The 22,002-nt window shown below is 40.1% G+C and overlaps 1 protein-coding gene across 4 annotated transcripts in view; it reads right to left on the bottom strand.

The window, feature by feature from the left end:
• CHRDL1 (chordin like 1) overlaps positions 1-22,002 on the bottom strand; it is a 115,553-nt gene that overhangs the window by 26,198 nt on the left and 67,353 nt on the right. The gene's annotated exons all lie outside the window — the stretch shown is intronic.

Here is a 22,002-nt window from a genome sequence, read left to right on the forward strand (position 1 = left end):
GGGGGAAGATTTTACTTTCAGCCTTGAGAAAAGCAAAATCACAACAGATATGGCTATTCCTCAGCTGATTAAAGATAAAAAATAAGAGGATAATCTCCAAAAATACTGCCTTGTATTATCTATGACCAAACAAGCAGATGGGAAGAGCTCGGTCTTAGAGATATTTGCACCACTCTAAATGAGTACTATTTATGTGTGTGTGTGTGTGTGTGTGTGTGTGTGTACCTGGTTGAGGATAACCCAATATCTATTCAACCATATATTTCATGGGATAACACGGAATACAAAAATGTATAAACATTAAGAATTTTCTATTCTAATTCATCTCCCAAGCTTTCAAGACCTAACTCTAACTAGTAACGCGTTACTGGTTCAAGTACTTACTGGTTTAGGGCTGGAAAAAGACCTCAAGATTAATTTGATACCAATATTATCATCGGGTAGCGACATAAAACATAGCATGGCTTTAACCTCCATGATTCAAAGATCATCTTATGGAAAAAATTATGAATTTTGAAGATTTAACTATGATTGCTACATTCATCTTCCTAAAACACCACTTTGATTATATAATCGTATCATTTCCTGATCAAAAAAACCCTCAGTGGGTCCCCATCTAAGACTCTCTATTATCAGCCCCCACCTCATCTTTACTGAGCACCTACCTCCGACCCAACTATCTTAGCTACTCTACAATGGGAACCCTTTGACCTCTTTACTCTTCATTGAAACTGTGGCCCCCATTCTTGCTTCCATGTTTTTGCTCATGTTATTTTTCTTCTGAAATTACTTTCCCAGCTCCCACACTCCGTAGCTCCTGTATGACTATAAAAACCATGAAGGTTTTCCTCCTCTACAAAGTCTTCCTCAAGTTCTCTCACATACTTCTGATTGCCTAAAGGACTTAGCATTCTGTAGCCTTAGAGATGTACAGGACTCCAGGCATAATTTTGTCCAACTGTTCCATGTAACAGGTGGAGAAACCAAGGCTCAGAGAGAGCAAGGAGCCATTTACTCACATAGCGAGTTGATGAGAGCTTACAACCCAAATCTCAGATTTCCTGGCTCCCAAATAAGTATGTCTATTCTATAAGAGCAGGGTTTATTATTTGTGTTATTAACGGCTGTATCACCATGATCTATAACGGTGCCTGACACATAATAGTCACTCAATAAATACTCATCAAATGATAGAACTGGGAGGCCTTCTCTTATCACCTATGTAAAATTTCAAATCCCCTCTGATACTTCTTATCCCCCCTCTTTGCTTTTTGATCTTAGGACTCAACAGTATCTTACAGTTTATATATTTTATTTGTTGTCTGCTTTCTCCCACTAGAATTCTCCTATGAGAACGAGGATTTTTGTCTATATCATGTTCACTGATGTAACCTGCAGCACCTAGAACAGTGCTGGGCGCATAGTTAGTACTTATTCAAGACTTCTTGAATGAATGAATACTAAACCAGTTTACAATATTTTCTTCTGTTAAATGTTTCTTGAGCCTGCCTTGTCTCCCTAAAGAGACTGTAAATCCCTTGAAACCAGAGACCATGTCTTAGACCTCCCTCTGTGTCACCTACATCGCTGGTTCTCAAAGTGTGGTCTCCGGACCAGCAACATCAGCATTAATTGGGAACTTGTTAGAAATGCAAAATTCTGGACCCCACCCCATACCTAGTAAGTCAGAAACTCTGGGGTGGGGGGTCAGTGATCTGGGTACACATCAGGTGCTCAGTATATGTACTGAGGTGAACTTCAGTAAAAAATACAGAATTAAGTACTTAGCCAGTAGCATATTTGCCTCTTCCTGGTTATTCCATGTCTGAGTAAAGATGGTAGACAAAGATTACACTCAGACTATCTGGAAACCCTGACTAACTTTGTAAGAGTGAAGGTGCTTTCACCTTTGTTTATGTCAAAAAATAATGCCCAAGTCATAATGGCCATCATTAAAAAGTCCACAAATACTAAATGTTGGAGAGGGTGTGGAGAAAAGGGAACCCTCTTACACTGTTGATGGGGAATGTAAATTGGTGTAGCCACTATGGAGAACAGTATGGAGGTTCCTTAAGAAACTAAAAATAGAATTACCGTACGGCTCAGTAATCCTACTCCTGAGCATATACCCAGACAAAACTATAATTCAAAAAGACACGTGCACCCCAATGTTCACAGCAGGACTATTTACAATAGCCAAGACATGGAAACAGCCTAAATGTCCATCAACAGACGAATGGATAAAGAAGATGTGGTACATATATACAATGGAATATTACTCAGCCATAAAAAAGAAGGAAATTTGCAGCAACATGGATGGACCTAGAGATTATCATACTAAGTGAAGTAAGTCAGAAAGAGAAGTCTAGACAAATACCATATGATATCACTTATATGTGGAACCTAAAATACAACACGAAACAGAAACAGACTCACAGACGTAGAGGACAGACTTGTGGTTGCCAAGAGGGAGATGAGGTGGGGGAGGGAAAGATTGGGAGTTTGGGATTAGCAGATGCAAAACAGTATACACAGGATGGATAAACAACAAGGTCCTACTGTATAGCACAGGGAACCATATTCAATATCCTGTGATAAACCATAATGGAAAGGAGTATGAAAAATAATATATATATCTATAACTGAATTGCTTTGCTGCACAGCAGAAATTAACACAACATTGTAAATCAACTATAGTTCAATAAAATTTTTTTAAAAGAAAATAGTAATGCCCAAAAGTCAGTTAACATACATTGAACACTTCTTGGGTGGAAAACCTGATACTAAGGCAGAAGGAGAAGAGAAATCACGGCTGGACCCTTGCCCTCAAGACATTTACAACTTGTTTGGGGGTGACAGGAAATCAATATAGAAAAGAGCCTAAAAAACACACACACAGAGTAGCAACTGGAAACACAAATGGAATATACGTGCTTAGGAGATATTGAATGTGTGGAGTGAGCAGTCAGACGTAATCGTGGAAAGCATCCCCAAAGAATTGTTAAGTCATGTTTTTAGAAGTAGATACTGCAGGGTATAAACAGTCATATGGGCAGAAGTTATCGCCAACTGGAGGGAACGGCATTTGCAAAGGACCAGAGCTTTGGAAATAGCAAGTCACATAGTGGTCGCAGCAAGCAAGGTGTGGCTTGAGTGGAAACTTCAGAAGTGAAACAAGAGAAAGGGGGCTGGTGGAGAGATAGAAAGGAAAGGAAGGAGGGTGGGAGGGAGCAAGGGAGGGGGATGGGTTGTTGAGATAACAGGGTGGTAAATAATTCCTGTATGGACTTCGAAAAGAGGCTGAAGACTTCATATTTGATCCCGTTACCAATTTTTAGGTAGAGGTGCCTATGGTATAAATGATATTTGTGGAAGCTTATCCAGGCAAGGGAGTGCTGACTGGTTGGGGAGCAATTGGAATCTGGGAGGCCAACCAGGAAGCTATTATAGTAACATGTGACGGGCCATGAGAATCTAGATGGAGAAGAAGGGGTGAATCACACTACTGCAGATAACAAGAAAATGATAAGACCCTGATGGAAGATTTGGTAAAGGAGGAGGAAGGCAAAGGAGAAAGTATAAAATGACTCTAGGGTTGCAATCTGGAGAGCTGGGGAATGGCACTGCCCTCGACAGTGATTGAGTGGGTATGGACTTGGACTTACTTGTGCCGTTTTAGCTGGCAGTGGTGGGTCTAAGCTATGTCCTGAGCCAAATGAAAATATGGGACCAGAGAGAAGATTTGAAACCAGAAAAGATTTGCCAGCAAAATGGCAAAACAAAATGTAAATGCTATAGTGTGTGATTTCAAGCCTAATCGAAGTAGCCGAAAGAGAACAAATAACAAAAGAAAAATGAGAGAATAGCTCTCCTCATCAAATGCCCTTTTTAAATGTAGATTTAATGATTGGTATTGACATGAAATGTTTATTCAGCATGACCTTCTAAGAAGTTCAATTTATTGCATTTAGACCCTAGAGTCTTAAAAGGGCTTTTAAAGAGTATCTTTAAATACTTAATAGTCCAGACAGAATCTTAAAGCAATATAGAAGCATACAGTCCCTGTTAAATAAGCAGAGAGGCAAGATAGCAAAGCAACGAGGCAAGTCAGTTACCACACAGACTATTAAATACCCTGTAATACAAGTTCAGATGAATGTGTCATAACCACCTAAGCATTTGCAGACAGTTATGTGTACCTAAATTTGAACTATTTCACTTCATCAAAAACTACTGGAGCCATTACTTCGTGTGTGTGTGTGTGTGTGTGTGTGTGTGTGTGTGTGTGTGTGTGTGTATTCTCAAGTAGGAACTACTAGTATTTTCATTGCCTTTGAGCTTTCAAAGTCTTCAAAATGGCATTCTCTAAGCTTGCACGTTCTATAAGTAGCTGCTAAAGGTTTCAACATTTTAGTTATTTTATACATGAACCATAGTTAAACTTGAATTATCTTCTTAGATGTTCACATTAGTGGTTCTTTAGACTGGGGCAGGGTCTATCTGGAGAGCTGAAAATAGGTCTGTCCATTTACAATCTTATACCTTATACCTTAGATATTATAACTTAGATATACATACATAAAATACATAAAAGAAAAAAGTAGGCACCAAAGCCCGAAAAAAAAACCTGTTTCTGTGCTTTTTTTTCCCGATTCACTGGACAAATTATCTTGAGTGAGAGGAAGCCTCTTTTTTCAGCCAAGTCATTAAAAAAAAAAAAAGAAAAGAAAAACAATGATTCTAATGGAGACAGATGGATTCTAGCTAATTCCGAGAAGCAACAAGATGTAATTTTAACCAATTTTTAAAACCAAAATGAAAAACAACTCTAGTGTACTGTATGTCAAACAATATTCATTTAACCTTAAAAGCCACATGTGTTGTTTATTCAAACCTCAATTATACTCTGAGTGGTACCCTATGGAGATGGAATGGCTTGGCTTTCTGGTAATGGGAGAAATGGAGAACAAGTATTTGAAAAATGGTCAAGAGCTCGGCTAAAATTCAGACTGTTTATAACTCCCATTGCTCCCATTAATCTCTGGTTGGCCGGAGCAGGTCACAGAAGTAAACCCTGTTCTCTCAAAAGGACTAAGTGTACAATGAGATTATGAGATACCATGAAGATAAACCTCAGACAGCAAAACTACGCCAGCATGTGGCCACTTCTGAACCACAGACAACATCATAAATAGGGTGCCCATAGGTCCCGATTTATCTGGGACAGCCCAGTTTTATGCCTGTTTCTCTGGCAGGCATAATTATTAAGATTGCCTCTCTCACTTTCAAAAGTGTCTCGGTTTGGAGGATAAATTATATGGTTACTCTAATCATAAGGCAGAGAGAAATTTTAAATGAATCCCCGAGACAGGGGGAAGTGATCTCCGTGACAAGGGAAACTGATCTCTGTATTTTCAGAGGAACAAGTTGAAATCAGCAGAATCAAGGCAAATGGTGAAGGGTTTTTGAGGAAAAGTGGGAGAGGGCAGAGAGGAAGAAACTGATAGTGAAATCTCCACCTACTACGTGCCAGGTTCCCTGGTGGGCCACTTTACAGCCAGTACTCAATACCCAAGCTGGAGATGAAAGAGGGAATGGAAGCAGATGACTCTGGGGAGGCTTCCATCAAATATCTACTTCTACAAATTCTGTGGAGAGGGAGCAAGCATGCTGAAATTTGAGGGAAGCTTTAAAGACCACTGGTATAAGGATTCGCCATTGGTAGACATGTGAGCTCCCAATAATGATATATAGTATTGAAGAAGCCCTCCAGTGTCTCACAAAGTGGACAGTCATTTTCTTTAGAAAATACCTCGTTGTCGAATAAAGCACTTTATTGCCTGGGCTGTCAATACAAGCTCTTAGCATTTTAAACAAAATATCTGCTTGAGAAATACTAAGACACAGACAAGGGAGGTGGGGGGACTCCTGGCCACAGTGGCAAGCCAAATCCAAAGAAGAGTACTAAAGTATCTAGAAGAATCAGAAATGTGTGTTTTTTTAAAAGTGCATTGTGAGAGTGCATATGTTTGCGGGAAGGCATCATGGGAGAGGGAATAAAGAAACTTAGACAGTGCCCACGACCCACATTCTGCTCTTTCAGTGGAGATGTGGTTAAACAGATCCAAGTTCATGGTTAGAAATGGGCTCTTTGCGTCCCGGAGTGGTCCCAATGAATCTGCTGGAAGTGTTAGCATGTCTGGCCCCTGGGAGCACAGTCATCACAAAGTCTGCTCCTCCCAGTAGCCTCAGAGTTAAGAGTGGCGGGGGTTGCTTCACACCCCCAAGCCGAGACGCATCATAGTAATAACGGCGAAGAAAACAGCCTGGAGCCAGACTGCGTGGGTCCAAATCCTGGCTCTGCCCCTTCTCACCTGTGTGACTTTGGGCAAGTGAATGAACCTCTCTGTGCCTCAGTTGATAAAATGGAGACAGTAATACCTATCCCATAGGGTTGTGAAGATAAAATGAATGAGTATATGCAAAGAGCTTAGAACAGCGCCTGGTACACCGTTATGTCAGTGTTAGCTATTATTCCCCCTCCCTCTTCTTCCCATCCTTTCCCCCCACTTCTTCCTTCTTCTCAAGAGTAGCTTACATAGGGGAAAACCCAACTTAAGGGACCCTCACAAGGGTACTATGCATTTAACCAAAGAAAGCGTCTGTGTTAAACAAACAAGTGAAGCCTAGCAGAAAGAGAAAATTTATGCCCACACCTAGAAAAGGAACAATATCATTTCTAAAGTCAGGGTCCTGGAGATAGCAAAAAAATTAAAATGGCTACAGAGATTCCTTCAGCTCATTCCTTCTAAACTAATGATTAGATTTCTCATCATTATGCTAGTCCTCTCCTCCTTTTCATCTTTATTTAGAAAAGGAGTTTGCGTTTTAATTAAACCTCTTTTCCTCTCTTGGCTTAAAGTAATGCTTGAGAGGACAGATATCTGCTTCTTTGGGAGGCAGTGCAATTTACATACTCATAAAGTGGAGTGGTAAAAATCCAAGTACCCAAATAAAGTACAGTCCTGTGCTACCACATTCATAAATGGAAAATAGCAAGCAGGATGGAAAAGGGAAACTCAGTGATCCACCAGTGTTTACTGTCTTGTCAACCTGGAAATGAAAAGCAGTCAGTTTAGGGTCCTTCTTCTTTCCACTTTGGCTTCCTGGCCCCATCCAAAGAGGACTGGACTACTTGGTGGGAGCAGGAGACGTGGGTCTGGTTTTAATAGCCAAAGCTAAGGGAAAAGTGGATGTAGCTGTTCCAGCAATTTGCTTAAACCAACTGGATAGTTATATCAATTTTCCACTTTGCCTGCGCCATGGAGACCTGGACTTTGTAAGTTCTTACAGTTATAATGTAGATAATATTCAAATATGATTCCTCTGCCTGACATCACTCTTCTTTCTCATGTTTCTTTTTCCTCTGTTTATACTGTCAGTCAAGAAATCAGATTAATTTCCACAAATGTTGAAGTCTAATTTCATGAAAACTATTCTAATAAGAGTAATGCGCATACCCAGCGGTGTGTTTCTGGGCAGTCATGGTATCCCTTGAAGTAGTTAGAAGGACAAGGCTGAAAGAAGAGTGGCTTTAACCACCCGTGAAGAAATAATTGCTCTGAAATGCTTCACTGGGAATTTCTTATTTTTATTGTAGAGCCAGACTCATATACACATGAAAAACCCTCGAACCCAGCAACAGGATGGGGCATTATTGACCTTGACAGGATATCCCAGATGGCCCGTTAGGAATCATCACTCTTAATTTGTTAAACTCAGTATGAAAGTCAATGCTGTCCCATCCACCGTCTGAGGGGTTTTCTGTCCAAGAAGAAACATTCTAGACATAAAAGACATGCCAAGGAGGAACATGATGACCTCAGAGGGGTGGGAGTCCTGTGATAGTCAGCAAGCATGTGGAGGTGAATTCTGAGTGCAAAGGACGGAAAGAGAACAAAAACCACCTGAAAGTTTCCATAGAAGGAGAAAGCTTCCAGTTGGGGTTTAGAAGAAGAGGAGAGGTAGACAAGGATAGAAAATCCCTAAGATGGCCCCTAAGATGAACACGAATGATTCACTTTTGAAAAGGAATTACTAGTGGTAGTCAGACTCTTCTATAGCTATGAAAAGACTGGAATGTTTCAATACATTTTGAAGTTTAGGTGACACATACAAAGTAGTGTTTCTCATTAGCAATGTTTCCTCCCTATCATTATGACCAGGAGATGGTAGTGTTTCTGTAGAAAATGTGGGCAAAACCAAAAAGAGCTCTAGACTGATATGCGAGGATCTATATTTGGAGTGTTATTTTCTCTAGTTTCCTGTGATTTTGAAAACTTTGAAAAATTTGGTAGATTTTTGTGATGTTAAAAAAATATCTCACATACCACTTCCCTCGAGATCTCTGGGTTCCAGCCAAGATGGCGTCTGAGGGGTAATTTTGCTGCTTTTTGGAAAGAGAAATCAAGAGTCTTACGTAAAATGGCAGTTGTCTTGAACACTGACAAATTGCTTTTAAACAGTTGCTTCCAGTTTCAGTCACCTTGAAGGAGTTAGCAAAAATGTCTCAATTTCATAAAAAGAGATTCAATTTTCATGCTGGGCTCACTGGAGATGTTTTGGATAAATGGGCTTGGGATGAGTAAATTGTGAGGTCAGTTATTTCTCCTGCCTCCCTAGCCAGGACTGCACTTGGAGTGCTTGTCAAAAGCTTTTCATAACTGTGGTTCTCTTTCCTTTTAACAAATCCATCACAAGCTACATACTTAATACTATGCTAGGGGAAACAGAGGAAGAAGATGGTCCTTTCCTTATAGAGCTTCCCAGTTGAGGAGCCAAGATCCATAAAACAGTGAACAATACAAGAAATATTTTTAAATGCTGTATTCTACAATCAGACCAAGCCCTGAAAGTGGTCAAACAAGGAGACCAATGAGGACTAGAGTGATCAGGTAAGGCTATTTAGAAGAGGTGCAATGTCAGCTGGGGTCTCGAAAGAAGGGTAGAATCCTAATTGGTAAAAGAGAGGTGGGAAACTATTCCAAGCTTGTGGGGAGTAAGAGTCAAGGGAGGCACAGAACAGGAGGTAGGATCAAGATGGCAGCATAAGAAGATCCTGAACTCACCTCCCATGGGCATACCAAAATTACAGCTACTTACAGAGCAACCATCTCTGAGAGTGACCTGAAGACTAGTAGAAAAGATTTTCCACAACTAAAGATATAAAGAAGGAACCACAACGAGACAGGTAAGGGGGTGGAGATGCTGTCTAGTTGGGACCCACGCTCCTGGCAAGGTGACCCATAAGTGGGAGGGATATGAACACAAATGTCCTACCCAAGGAGTGAGGGCTCCACATTGGACTCCCCAGCCCAGGGTTCCCACACCAGGAAGACAAGCACTCAAAACATCTGGTTTTGAAAACCAGTGGGGCTTACATTTAAGAGAGCTGGAGGGCTAAAGGAAACTCAGACTCTGCTCTTAAAGGGTGTGTGCAAAAATTCATTCACTCCAAGTACCAGCACAGAGGCAGCAATTTGAAAGGCACCTGGGTCAGACCAACTTGCTGATCTTGGAGAGCCTCCCAGAGAGGCAGGAGGCAACTGGGACTCCCCTGGAGACACAGATGCTGGTGGCAGCCCTTACTGTAAGCTCATTCTACTGTGCTGATACTGGCACTGGCAGATACCATTTTGGAATCCTCCCTTTAGCCTCTTAGCGCTGGGGACCACCCAACCCACCAGTGCACCCATAGCAGTCGTGAGCCGCCAGGTTGCACAACCAGCCATGCCTGAGGCCTGCCCTACCCACCAGTGTACCTGCAGCATTAAACACCACCAGATTGCACAGCCAGCCAGGCCAGGGGCCAACCATGCCTACCAGCGCACCAGTAGCAGTTAGCCTTGCCACAACTGCATGTAGCCCATACAGGGGACACCCCTGGATCATCTGGCTCTGGTGACCAGAGAGAACCATGCTGTTAGGTCCCATAAGACATCTTTTACATAAGGCCATTTCTCCAAGATCAAGAGACATGAAGTCCCTACCTAATACATAGAAATAAACACAGATAATTAGGCAAAATGAGGAGACAAAGGAATATGTTTCAAACAAAAGAACAAGACAAAAACTCAGAAAAAGATTTAAATAAAATAGAGATAAACAATCTACCTGATAAAGAGTTCAAGGTAATAATCATAAAGATGAACTTGGGAAAAGAATGGAAGAAAACAGTGAGAACTTCAACAAAGAATTATAAAATATAAAAAAAAAATCAGAGCTCAAAAATACAACAACTGAAATGAAAAATACACTAGAGAAAATCAAGGGTAAATTAGATGATACAGAAGGATCAGAGACCTGGAAGAAAGAGCAGTGTAATCAACCTAGCAGAACAGAAAAAGAAAAAACAATTTTTAAAAATGAGGATAGTTTAAGGGACCTTTGTTACAGGTTTAAGTGTACTAAAATTCACATTAGAGGGGTCCCAGACGGAGAAGAGAGTGAGAAAGGGGCAGAAAACTTATTTGAAGACATAATGGCTGAAAACTTCCCTAACCTGGGGAAGGAAACAGATATCCCAGTCCAGGAATCACAGAGAATCCCAAAAAAGATGAATCCAAAGAGATCTACACCAAGACATATCATAATTAAAACGGAAAAAGTTAAAGAGAAAATTTTAAAGGTAGCAAAAGAAAAACAACTAGTCACATACAAGGGAAAGTTATCAGCCGAAGTTTTAGCAAAATTTGCAACCCAGAAGTGGGTGGCAAGATATATTTAAAGTGTTGAAAGGAAAAACTTCACCACCAAGAATACTCTTCCTGGCAAGGTTATTATTCAGAATTGAGAGATAAAGCATTTCCCAGACAAGCAAAAACTAAGAGTTCATCATCACTAAACTGGATTTACAAGAAATGTTAAAGAGTCTTCTTTAAGTGGAAAAGAAAAGGCCACAACTAGAAATAAGAAAATACATAAAAGAAAAAAAATCTCACTGGTAAAAGCAAATATATAGTAAAGACAGTGGATCAGCCACTTAGAAAGCTGGTATGAAGGTTAAAAGACAAAAGTTATAAAATCAACTATAACTAAAGTAAGTAGTTAATGGATACACAAAGTAAAAAGATGTAAAATATGACATCAAGAACATAAAACATGGGGGGGGGGCAGTAAAAATGTATTGCTTTTAGAATGCATTGAAACTTAAGTGACTATCAGCTTAAAACAATCTGCTATATATCTAGATCAATATATAAACCTCATAGTAATGAAAAACCAAAAACCTACAATAGATACACAAAAAATAAAGAAAAAGGAACCCAAACACCACACTAAAGAAAATCATCATAGCACAAGGGAAGAGATTAAAAGAAGAAAGGAACAGAGAGAACTACAAAAACAACCAAAAAAACAATTAACAAAATGGCAATTAAGTACGTACCTATCGATAATTCCTTTAAATGTAAATGGTTTAAATGCTCCAATCAAAATACATAGGGTGGCTGAATGGATGAGAAGATAGAACTCATCTATATGCTTCCTATAAGAGACTCACTTCAAACCTAAAAACACATAGGCTGAAAGTGAAAGAATAGAAAAAAGATATTCCATCCAAATGGAAACAAAAAGAAAGCTGGGGCAGCAATACTCATATAAGATAAAACAGCCTTTAAAACAAAGACTGTAAGAAAAGACAGAAAAGGCATTACGTATTGATAAAGGGGTCAATCCAACAAGAGGATATAACACCCACCAATATTTATGCTCCCAACATAGGAACATCTGAACATGTAAAACAAATATTAACAGACAAAAAAGGGAGAAATTGACAGTAATACAATAATAGTAGAGGACTTTAACACCCAACTTACATCAATGGATAGATCATCCAGACAGAAAATCAATAATGAAACACTAGTCTTAAATAACACTTTAGTCCAGATGCACCTAATAAATATATACAGAACATTTTATCCCACACCAGCAGAATACACATTATTTTCAAATGCACATGGAACATTCTCCAAGAGTGACCACATGCTAGGTCACAAAACAAGTCTCAATAAATTTAAGAAGACTGAAATCATACCAAGCATCTTTTCTGACTAAGCGGTATGAAACTAGAAATCAGTTAAACAAAGAAAAGTGGAAAAAAACACGAACATGTCGAGGCTAGACAACATGCTACTAAACAAAGAAAATCAAAGAGGAAATTTAAAAATACCTTGAGACAAATGAAATTGACAACACAACTTTCCAAAATCTATGGGACACTTCAAAAGAAGTTCTAAAGGGAACTTTATAGTGATACAGGCCTACCTCAAGAAACAAGAAAAATGTCAAATAAACAATCTAACCTTACACCTAAAGGAACAAGAAAAAGAGGAACAAAGCCCAAAATTAGTAGAAGGAACGAATAAAGATCAGAGTGGAAATAAATGAAATAGAGGCTTAAAAAATAATAGAAAAGATCAATGAAACTAAGAGCTGGTTCCTTGAAAAGATAAACAAAATTAATAAATCTTCAGCCAGACTCATCAAGGAAAAAAAAGAGAGGGCCCAAATAAATAAAATAAGAAAGAAAGAGGCGAAGTTACAATTGACACCACAGAAATACAAAAGATCGTAAGAGATTACTATGAACAATTATATGCCAACAAATTGGACAACCTAGGAAAAATGGATAAATTCCTAGAGACACAAATCTCCCAAGAATGAATCCGGAAGAAACGGAAAATCTGAACAGACCAATCACTAGCAGTGAAACTGAATCAGTAATCAAAAAACTCCCAACAAACAAAAGTCCGGGACCAGACAGTTTCACAGATGAATTCTACCAAACATGCAAAGAAGACTTAATACCTATCTTCCTCAAACTATTCCAAAAAACTGAAGAGGAAGGAACACTCCCAAATTCATTCTATGAGGCTAGCATTAACCAGACACCAAAACCAGACAAAGACACCACAAAAAAAGAAAATTACAGGTCAATACCCCCTGAAAAGCATAGATACAAAACTCCTCAACAAAATACAAAATGCCCACTCTTGCCACTTTTATTCAACATAGTAATGGAAGTCCTAACCACAGCAATAAGACAAGAAAGGGAGACTAAAAACATCCAAATTGGAAGGGAAGAAGTAAAACTCACTATTTCCAGATGACATGATACTATAAATAGAAAACCTTAAAGACTCCACCCAGAAACTCTTAGAACTATGGCATTTTTCACAGAACTAGAAAAAATCATCCTAAAACTTGTATGGAACCACAAAAGACCCAGTATAACCAAAGCAATCTTGAGAAAGAAGAACAAAGCTGGAGGCACCACACTCCCAGACTTGAGACTATACTACAAAGCTATAAGTAATCAAAATAGTATGGTACTGGCACAAAAACAGACACATAGGTCAATGGAAAAAATAAAGAGTGCAGAAATAAACCCACACTTATATGGGCAATTAGTTTATGACAAAGGAGCCAAGAATATACAGTGGGGAAAGACAGTCTCTTCAATAAATGATGTTGGGAAAACTGGACAGCTACATGCATGAGAATGAAACTGGACCACTTTCTTACACCATATACAAAAGTAAACTCAAAATATATTAAAGACTTAAATGTAAGACCTGATACCATAAAACTCTTAGAAGAAAACATAGGCAGTATGCTCTTTGACATCAGTCTTAGCAGTATTTTTTGGATCAGTCTCATCAGGCAAGGGCAACAAAAGCAAAAATAAACAAATGGGACTACACCAAACTAAAAAGCTTTTGCATAGAGAAGGGAACCATCAACAAAAAGAAAAGGCAGCCTACTGAATGGGAGAAGATATTTGCAAATGATATATCTGATATGGGTTTAATATCCAAAATATATAAAGAACTCACATATCTCAATATCAAAAAAAATAATCTGATTAAGAAATGAGCAAGGGACCTGAACAGGCATTTTTCCAAGGAAGACATACAGAAGGCCAACAGACACAGGAAAAGATGCTCAACATCACTAATCATCAGGGAAATGCAAATCAAACCACAACGAGATATTACCTGACACCTGTCAGAATGACTATTATCAAGAAGACAAGAAACAGTATGTGTTGGTGAGGATGTGGAGAAAAGGAAACCCTTGTGCACTGTTGGTGGGAACGTAAATTGGTGCAGCCACTATGGAAAACATATGGCAGTTCCTCCAAAAATTAAAAATAGAACTACCATACAATCCTGCAATTCCACATGTGGGTATTTATCAGAAGAAAACGAAAACACTAATTAGAAAAGATATATGCCCCCTTATGTTCATTGCAGCATTATTTACAATAGCCAAGATATGGAAACAACTCAAATGTCCATCGACAGGTGAAGAGATAATGAAAACATGATACACACACACACAATGGAATATTATTCAGCCATAAAAAAGAATGAAATCTTGCCATTTGTGACAACATGGATGGACCTTGAGGGCATTATGCCAAGTGAAACAAGCCAGACAGAGAAAGACAAATGCCGTATGATCTCTTCTATGTGGAATCTAAAACACAAAACAAACAAACAAAACAAAACAAAACAGAAGCTGACCCATAGATACAGAGAACAAATTAGTGGTCACCAGAGTGGAGGGGGGGTGGGGTATGGGTGAAATGGACGAAAGAGGTGAAGGGGTACAAACTTCCAGTTATAAAATAAATAAGTCACGGAGATATAATATACAACATAGGGAATATAGTCAATAATATTGTAATAACTTTGTATGGTGATAGGTGGTTACTAAACTTACTGTGGTGATCAATTCATAAGGTACATAAATGTTGAATCGCTATGTTGTACACTTGAAACATATAATATTGCATGTGAAAAAAAAAAGAGAGGCACATAACAGGGCTGAAGGTGGGGAGGAACATGGCATATTATAAAAAGAGAAGTGTCAGCCTAGTGGAGAAGGTGTGTGTGTTGGTGTCAGAGAAATGAGGATGGGTAGTGGGTTAAAGAAGGGTCCGATTGTTTGACAGAGGGCCTTTAAAAACAAGCTGCAGAACTGAGATTGGATAAAACATGGTAAGAAATGGTAGACACTGGCCAACATGATCAAGTAGTTCCTTAGGAAGTGAAGTCTGAACTGAACTTGAGTATGTGCAGCAGGTGCAGTGCAGGAAGGACAGTATAGATACTCCTACAACATAGGGTGGCTGGTTTCATGGTGGGACCAGAAGTCAAGGATCCTGGGAGGATAGGACTGCCACCAGTTATCCCCCCAACTTTTGAGTCAATCCTCCCACACCCTGCGATGCAGAGGGCAAAGAGGATTATGGTGTGAGTTGAGGCCGGAGAGATGGTCTTTAGAGTCTTCCTTCACCTCTCTGAGTAGATCGACCCCTGTCCATTACTGGCTTTGGTAACACCTTTCCTTTGCAGCATGTGGCACAGTTGCGATTTCATATTTACCTGTCTCGACATTTGATAAATGTCTGTCTTCCCCACTAAACTCCGCAAGGACCGGTTCCAGTCCTGGACTGTTTTGTTTACCACTGTGTCTCCAGTACCAGCACAGTGCCAGGTACTCAGTGGTTGCTCGACAAATGTTTGCTGAATGAAAGAAGGTAGACATTTACACTCGGGCCTCTCTGAGCCTAGAAAGACAGAGTGTTCCCCTGTGGTTGGGAATGGGTAGGTTGAGGCCTTGATGGGGAAAGATGGGCAGTGTGGTTACTCTCTTGGGATTATCTGCCTATACCAGTGTGCCACGCATGTCCTCTCTTTCCCTGTACCCCCCTGCAGGAGGAGGGGCTCTTGTCACACTCCTCTGGACGGCTCCCACCAAACAGCATAAGAACCTGGGACTCCAGAGCCAGGCCAACAATGTTAAACTTCTAGCTCTGCCACTTATTACCACGTATCCTTGGGCAAATCACTTAACTTCTCTGCCTCAGTTTCCTCACCTGTAAAATGAGGAAAATAATAGTCCCTACTTTGTTGTGAGGAGCAAATGAGCTGTTACACACGTAAGTGCTTAGACCCCTGCTTGGCACAGGGTAAGTGCCACATATGGACACTGCTTACCAAATGCAGGCTTGGCTCTCAATACAGCCGATAGCTTACCCGAAATATGTCTCCCTTGCCTAGAGTCCAAGAACACAGCCTTCCCCTTTGCTTTGGCAAGATAGGAAGAAGACAAGAAGCAGAAATGATCGACGGTGGAGGGAAGCTGGGTGTGGGTTTGGGTGTGAGGCCTGCCTGCCCAGAATGTGGCCGTGGTACAGTCTCTGAAGAGATTTTCTTCTTCTGATAAAGTTTCCCTTAAGGTTCCAGTGGCTGTTTGCACTATGCCTCCAGTCCAGATGAGGTTTGCTGAAATGCCAGCAATGACACACATCCTGCCAACACTCTCCTGACTGTCCTAGCCTCAAAGACACGTCTAAACAACGGAGGCTAGGGTTGAGATTCAATCCACGGCTAAGATTGCTGCCTGACCCAGGAAGAAAGGCACACATTAGTGTTTGGTGACAGTGCAGAGAGCCTGCTTCAATGGGGCCCTTTATATGAAGGTTTGCAAGTTCAGCACTCAAAAAGGTTATTTCTTCTGCAGTATTTTGCCTGCAATTAGGGCAGCCAGCATAGGGGAGAAGTGTGTCTGGGTTGCCTGCTGTATGAGTAATATGCTTATACAAGGTATACCTTTGTTAAAAACATCATTTCAACAGAAAAAAAAATAACTAGGTGCTTCAGAAATAAGGACTTCAAAGGAGATTCAATCACATTATATGCAACTGAAACATGCAAAGAAATTAAAGACAGAGAAAAAAGCATCAATTGTATGAAAGTGTAGGATTTAGTCTTTAGAGGGAAAGATGAAAGAGAATGGTTTATTTAGGCTGGAGAAGAGAAGGCAAAGAGAGAACTTAATGAATTGTCAAGTATGTGAAGGGGCAATACACGATCAATAATAACTAGCTTTTACCCGTTGCTTCTGAGGACATAACAAAAAGAAAAGAAATTTAAATTGTGACAAGAGAACCGTTGAGAAGACGGTTAGTCCCAGGATGTGTTGCCATGAGAAGGACTGGAAATATAGTTCTGTATATGGAGATTAAGTAAATAAAAAGGCAAGACTATCAGAGATAGAGAAGGTACAATTCTACTTAACCCCAGGGTAATAAATAGAGTCATTATTATATAAAATATAATAATGATCACTTGTTAAGCAATAACTCTGTATTGGACTTTCTCCTAGCTTCTATGTCATCTCAGTTAATTTTTACCACCTTTCCATAGGTTGTAGATATTATAATTATCATCTTCACACCTGAGAGAACCGAGGTCCTGAATAGTTAAGTGTCTTGCCCAAGGTCACATCACTAGCGCACAGTAGTTCTGCCAGGTCAAATCTATGTCCTTCTGGCTTCAGAGCCTATCTCCTTTGCACTATATTGCCGATTGGATGCAATAATATGTCTTTTTGCAGTTTCCTTTCTTTTATTAATTGTTCTTCAGTTTAGATTTCACATTATTTTTCCCCAAACAAAATCACCTTAGCCCAACAAATGGATTGTAGCGATTAGCTGGTTATATTAGTAACCACGTGTACACCTCTGCTAAGAATGAACTCTCCTGGGTGTGGAGAAAAGGGAACCCTCGTGTACTGTGGATGGGAATGTAAATTGGTGCAGCCACTATGGAGAACAGTATGGAGGTTCCTTACAAATCTAAAATTAGAGCTACCATATGATTTAGCAATCCCACTCCTTGGTATATATCTGGAAAAGACAAAAACTCTAATTCGAAAAGATATATGCACTCCAATAGCCAAGACATGAAAACAACCCAAGTGCCCATCAACAGAGGATTGGTTTAAGAATATGCAGCATATATATATACACACACACATATATACAATTCCATTACTTATATATAACAGAATATTACCCAGCCATAAAAAAGAATGAAATATTGCCATTTGCAGCAACATGGATGGACCTAGAGATTATCAAACTAAGTGAAGTAAGTCAGACAGAGAAAAACAAATATTATATGATATCACTTACCTGCAGAATCTAAAAAAATAATACAAATGAATCTATATACAAAATAGAAACAGACTCACAGACATAGAAAACAAACTTATGGTTACCAGAGGGGAAAGAGGGTGGGGAGGAATAAATTAGGAGTATGAGATTAACAGATACAAACTACTAACATAAAATAGATAAGCAACAAGGATTTACTATATAGCACAGGAAACTATATTCAATATCTTTAATAATAACCTATAATGGAAAATAATCTGAAAATCATATATATATATAATATATAACTGAATCACTTTGTTGTACACCCAAAACTAACACAATATTGTAAATCAACTATACTTCAGTTTTAAAAAATGGACTCTCTTCCTTTTGGAGCAGACTCAAATTAAGTTGGGGCAAAGATGAGAAAGGAGGCGAGGAACAAAATACCCAGCTTTACTGGCAGAAATGTCACAGCTGTACTGAGGGACAGTACACACACTGTGAGAAACAGGTATGGAAAGATCCAGGGCCTTATTGAAGCATAAATCAAATTAGGCTGCAACTAAATCCATAGTGACTTGTGAGGGCTGGTACAAACAGCATAGTAAAAAGGATGCATGTGCGGGTACTACGAATAAGGTAATTTCTTTGTAAAAGAAATATTAATTCGAGTGTGCTAAAGTGAGGTAGGGAAGAAAAAACAATGTGGAGGATCGGGAATGACAATAGGTAATTTCCTACTGACCATGAACCAATGTATAGCCAGTACCATCTACCACAGTCAATCAGTAATTCAGAGGAAGAAAAAACACAAATAATATCCTATTTGAGTAGCATCTAATTCAAACCATGACTAACTTTCTGGCAATATTTCCAAGCTAGTGTGCATTCATTCAAATAACACCTACTCTGTGCCCGGTGCAGTGGGGGGGAAAAAAGATGAGCCCAAAATGGTTTCTGCCTTAAGGAGCTTACACATTAGTAGCGATGATAAGACATGGGCACACAAAATAAAAGACAAAATGTGCCCCGGTGATAAACTCTACTGGAGAAGCACAGGTGAGGCCCTGAAGAGTCCGAGAGACGAGGGAGTTTACTCCTAAATGATAGGATTAAAAAAAAAAAAAGCTTCCTGGAGGAGGTGGCATTCGAACTGGCCTCTGAAGGAGAAGCAGGATTTCGGGGTGGAGAAACTGGAATGAAGGTGGGAAGGCAGAGAAGAGACAAAGGCCTTCCCGCTAGTATTTATTCAAATGTAACCTGAGGACTACCCGTGTTAGAATCTGAGGAGGCTGCATTTGAGCTAGGTCTTCAAGAACTGGCAGGATTTCCACAGGCAGAGATGGAGGAAAAGGATTTTCCGGAGAAAGGCAACATTCCCTCCTCTCAGGGTTACTGTACATGTTAGATATAACCTAGGAAGCCGTTCTGTCTCCTTTTCCTCCCAGCCTTATCATGAAATGGCTGCTCTTCATTCACCCCAAACTGGCTTGCCATATGGTTGGACTTAGATGCTCTGACCAATCAGAGATTGACATTGGTTACTCTTCCATTGGCTTACTCAGGTTTCAGACTTTTAATAGGCTCAATTTAAGTGTACTAAATTCAGATGTAAAACCATCATTTCAGGCCACTCCCAGCCATCTATGTGGTCTTAGGAATGGTTTCTCAAAGTGAAAGTCTATTGACCACCTGCATCAGAATGGACAATGGGCCCTGTTTAAATGCACCTCCCAGGGCCCCTTCCCAAGGCCACCAAAACAGAATCTCTGCAGCTGTGCTCCAGGGATCTGAATTTCAACAAGTTCTCCAGGTGATTCTGAAGCACACTAAAGTTTGAGAGATATTGAGGGGCGGAGGAGAGAGTAAAGGCACAAAGGTAAGAGAACACACGAGCAATGTCGGTAGAACCTGCGGTGCAAGAATGGAAGAATGTGGGCCTATAAAGGTAACTTGAGGCTAGAGCATGAAAGGCCTTCACTGTCAGAGTCGGGGGGTTGACAAGTATGCTGCTGGCAACAGGGAACCATTCATTTTAGTGGCAGAGTGGAGTGGTTAAGAGCCTGGAGTCCGGAGCCAGACTTCCAGGCTTCAAATCTTAGCTCTTTGCCTCACCGGCTATATGACCTTGAACAAGGATCTTAACCTCTTTCTGCTTCAGTTTCATCATCTATAAAAAATGCGGAGAAGAATCACACTCCCCACACAGGGTTGTCATGGGATTAAATGAGTTCATATCTGTAAAGTGCACAGAATTGTGACTGGCATAGAGTAAGCACAATATGTGTCAGCATAAGACTTCTGAGTAGGGGTGTAGCACGCTTAAGGCTATCTCTTTGAAAGATTAAGCTGGCAGCAATGTATAGGAGTCAATTACCTATTTGCTACCAGCAAATCCTATAATCTTTTCCCTCTAACTCAGTGGTTCTCAACCTTGGCTGCACATTGGAATCACCTCCCTCACCACCACCCCCATCCCCAGTCTGGACATAAATTTACCAAAATAATTCCAATATGCACCCATAGCCGAGAACCAATGCTCTAAATGTACAGTCGTCCCTCAGTATCTGCAAGGAGTTGGTTCCAGGACCTTCATGGATACCAAAATTTAAGGATGTTCAGTCTCTTATATAAAGTTGCATAGTATTTTCATATAGCTTACATGCACCTCCCACATACTTAAATCATCGCTAGATTACTTATAATAACTAATAGAATGTTAATGCTATATGCATAGTTGGGAATACAATGTAAACACCATGTAAATAGTTGCCAGCACATGGCAAATTCAAGTTCTGCTTTTTGGAAGTCTCTGGATTTATTTTTTTCTCCGATATGTTGGAACCATGGTTAGTTGAATCCGCGGACGTGGCACTTGCAGATATGGAGGGCCTACTGTATTTCAAATTTGTCCAGTTTTCGTTATTAGTTCTCACTATATGCGAGACAGTGTCCTAGGTCCTTTTCCTGCATTATCTCATTTAAACCTCACAACCATTTGGAGGCAGGTGCTAACATTATTGTCACTGTAAAGACTGTTAGAAAGGTGAGTACATCCTGGCTCATGATCACCCAGCTAGAAAGTAGCAGGGCTGGGATTAGAATCAAGGCAGCCTGGTTCCAGAGGCCCCCAGTCTGAACCACTACTCTACACTGTGTCCCCAGACCAGAATCCCACTCTCTCATACCAGAGAGACTGCTAAACCCATCGTCCTGGTTTCTCCACTTGTCTTATTTCCTCCCTCCAATCTAGTCTGGACACAAGAACAAGTGAGATCTTTTAACACATCAACTAGATCATGTCATGCCCTGTGCACAACCTTCCAATGGGTTCCCAATGCACTTAAAAATGGAAATCCAAACCCCTTCCCATGGCCTTGAAGGTCCTGCATGGCCTGACTCCTTCCTGTTCACCTCTGCAGTCTCATCGCATGCCAGTTATGACCACAATCACTATATTCCTACCACACTGGTCCCTAGGCTCCTTGAATGCTATAAGCTCTTCCCTGCCTGGGCCTTTGAACTTTCTTTTCTTTCTGCCTGGAATGCTCTCCTCCCAGGACCTTTGCATGGATGACTCCTTTTCATCTTTCAAGTCTGAGCTTAAATGTCATCTCAGAGAGGCCTTTCCGACAATTCAACCTAAATGCCTTCACCTCTTATTTTCTATCTTGGTCCTTTGTTTATTTCCTTCACAGTACTCACACTGTTTATATTTAGGTATTTGTTTGCTTGTTTGTTTATTATTTGTCTTCTCAGGTAAAATGTGAGTTCCATAAGAGCAAAGAACATATCTTGGCTGCTATGTATGCCACATACGGTTGCACAGGTTGTGCCCTGCACAAGGGTGCCTCAGCTAAGGAGGTACATTCACAAGGATTTTCTGGCGAATGGCAGTCAAGTATCTTAAGTAAGGGGATCCATTTTGTAATTCACATAAAGATGCCATATAGTCTAGCAGTGCCCTGTATGTCTACTATATTTAC

Source organism: Balaenoptera ricei, chromosome X, assembly GCF_028023285.1.
Source record: "Balaenoptera ricei isolate mBalRic1 chromosome X, mBalRic1.hap2, whole genome shotgun sequence".
Lineage (NCBI taxonomy): Eukaryota > Metazoa > Chordata > Mammalia > Artiodactyla > Balaenopteridae > Balaenoptera > Balaenoptera ricei.